General features: G+C 42.1%; 1 non-coding gene across 1 annotated transcript; it reads right to left on the bottom strand.

The window, feature by feature from the left end:
- Positions 1-1379: 1379 nt before the first annotated feature.
- On the bottom strand, positions 1380-1486 carry LOC111825449. Its single transcript, XR_002828615.1, has one exon. It is a non-coding gene; the product is annotated as a U6 spliceosomal RNA (small nuclear RNA).
- Positions 1487-3223: the final 1737 nt, after the last annotated feature.

The raw sequence follows: 3223 nt of genomic DNA on the forward strand, positions 1-3223 counted from the left end.
CACATCCTCACTTACATTTGTTATTTATTTTGATAAGAGCCTTTCTAATGGGTGTCCAGTGGTATCTCATTGTGATTTTGATTTACACATGACTAAGGATGAGTCACGCTGAGCATCTCAGGCCTTAAGATTTCACATACATTTTCTCACTTAGTTACCCAAACAATTATCAATAATCTCGTCGTTTTGTGGCTATTGAAACAGGCTCTTACACTCTTACTGTTGTGACTTGACCAAAGGTTCACAGTTTTAAGAGTTGGACCCAGGATGGAAATTAAAGACTTCTGACTTCAATGTTCCTTCATAGTTTCTAAATTATTAAGCACCTTAATGCTACTTTAACATGGCAAGGTGTAAGTCTAGGTGTAAGTCAAGGTTTTGGGCAAGCTCTCTGTTTCAAGCATGAATATTTCAGATTCATAAGAGCAGTAAACTTTTTAAAAAATATATTTTTATTGATTTTAGAGAGGAAGGTAGAGGGAGAGAGAGATGAAAGAAACATCAATGATGAGAATCATTGATTGGCTGCCTCCTGCACATCCCCTACTGGGGATCGAACTCACAACCTGGCATGTGCCCTTGGCCGTAATTGAACTCAGGACTCTTCAGTCTGCAGGCCGATGCTCTACCCAATGAGCCAAACCGGCTAGCCCCAAGAGCAGTAAACTGTTACCTCTTAGTGTCGACAGCAGTTCCCTCCACCCACACTTAAGGACATGAAGAAAACAGGTGGCTTATCACTGAACAGCCTAACAACCATTTATTTATTTATTTATTGAATTTATTAGGGTGACATTGGTTAATAAAATTGTATAGGTTTCAGGTGTACAATTCTATACTACATCATCTATCTATTATAGTGTTCACCATCCCCAGTCAAGTCTCCTTCCATCACCATTTATCCCCACTTTACCTTCTCCTCCATCCTTCCACCCCCTTTCCCTCTGGCAATCACCATTAACAGCCAGTTATTGATCAGGAAGGGTTTGGGAGCATCTCTGCTTCCCATTCAACAGTGACAGTTCCAGAGAGAAAATAGAAGGCAGAAGTCTGGCCAAAAGCATACTTCAATAATACCGGACCTGAGTTCGATCTCCCTTTTCTTGGGCTTAGCCTCACATTCCTGGAAAGCAAAGTTTTTATATGACTTGGAAGGCAATACAAGTCACTTATGCAAAATCATTTCTGATTTTTTTTTTTTAAAAGCTCAGCACACGCCACCTGGTGGACAGCATCTGAAAGCACGAGGCTGCATTTTCTCTAACTTGACATTTGCTGGCACTTGCTCAAAGCCCCTTGATTGCTCTCTTCTTGCATGTGCAGTATCCTAACATGGCAGGAATCAGTGTTTTTGGTTATTTGTTGATTTTTTTCTTTTTTAAAATATGGAACGCTTCACAAATTTGCGTGCCATCCTTGTGCCGGGGCCATGCTAATCTTCTCTGTGTTGTTACAATGTTAGTATATGTGCTGCCGAAGTGAGCACAATGTTTTTCATTTCTATGTTCATAACATTTGGGTTTGGGGAAAGGAAGGAGTTATGAGTATATGGAACTGCCATATCCCTTTGTCTTTCAAATGGAATCTTGAGATGAGGAGATCATCCTGGCTGATCTGGGTTGGTCCAAAATGCAGTCACAGGTGTTTTCAGAAAAGGGAGGCCAAGGGAGATCTGATACAGGCAGAAGAGGATGGGTAATGACCATGTGGGATGGGTAATGACCAAGTGACATAGCTACAGATCGGGAATGCTGGGAGTCACCAGAAACGGGAGAGGTAAGGAGCACACGCCCCCTAGAACCTCTGGAGGGAGTAGGGCCCTGCAGACACCTTGATTTGGGCCCACGGATGCTGATTTCAGTCTTGTGGTCTCCAGAACTGTGAGAGATAAATATGTGTTGTTTTAAGATACCAAGTTTGTGGTACTTTGTTACAGCAGCATAGGAGAATAATATAACCCCGAAGCTTATGTTTTTAGTGTGTGTGTGTGTGTGTGTTTTGAAGCTTGCGTTTTATTAGCTTCACACCAAAACATATTTTTATGTTTTAGGTTGTTAGAAGATTGGTGAAGTGAGAGGTTGAAGAGGGTGGGAGAATCTGTCTTCACACAGGTGTTTTGGAGCTTCCACATATCTGCTGAGAAAGGCAGATTGTGACTATGGGGACTTCAGGGGCTCATTGAGCCTTAGCCATTTGGCCATTTTTGTCACTGCTCTGATGACTGAGTAATATTCTTTTTTAAAATATTTTATTGATTTTTCACAGAGAGGAAGAGAGAGGGACAGAGATTTAGAAACATTGATGAGAGAGAAACATCGATCAGCTGCCTCCTGCACACCTCCCACTGGGGATGTGCTCACAACCAAGGTACATGCCCTTGGCCGGAATCGAACCTGGGACCTTTCAGTCCTCAGGCCGATGCTCTATCCACTGAGCCAAACCGGTCAGGGCGGCTGAGTAATATTCTAGTGTATACATATGTACTACAGCGTTAAAAAAAAATCCTCACCCAAGTATATGTTTTTATTGATTATTAGAGAGAGAGGAATGGAGAGAGAAAGAGAGAAACATTAATGTGAGAGAACCATTGATCAGTTGCCTCCTGCAAGTGCCCTGATCAGAGATTGAACCCAAAATCTAGGTTTGTGCCCTTACCAAGAATGGAACATACAACCTTTTGGTGCTCCAACTAACTGAGCCACCCGGCCAGAGCTGTACTACAGCTTTTTTTTTAAAAAAAATATTTGTATTGATCTCAGAGAAGAAGGAAGAGGGAGAGAGAGATAGAAACATCAATGATGAGAGAGAATCATTGATTGGCTGCCTCCTGCAGAATGACCCCCTACTGGGGATGGAACCAGAAACCTGGGCATTTGCCCTGACTGGGAATTGAACCATGACCTGGTTCAAAGGTTGGTGCTCAACAACTAGGCCACACTAGCCAGGCTGTACTGCAGCTTTTTTTTTTTTTTTACCCACTCTTCTATGTATGATGTCAGGTGGGCACTTGAAATACCAGGGGGATCACTTTGTAAAGTACATGATTGTGTGATCACTATGCTACACACCTGGAACCAATACAAAATAATATGAATTATTATAATTGAAAAGAAAAAGATGTAAGTCCTTGGGGCTCAACACACAAGAAATGGGAAAACTGGAGTTACTGCTTATTCAGACGTGTGTGTCAATGGACTCTGCCTCATCACACGGCACAGCCAAA

Source organism: Myotis lucifugus, unplaced genomic scaffold (genome assembly GCF_000147115.1).
Source record: "Myotis lucifugus unplaced genomic scaffold, Myoluc2.0 scaffold_26, whole genome shotgun sequence".
Taxonomy (NCBI): domain Eukaryota; kingdom Metazoa; phylum Chordata; class Mammalia; order Chiroptera; family Vespertilionidae; genus Myotis; species Myotis lucifugus.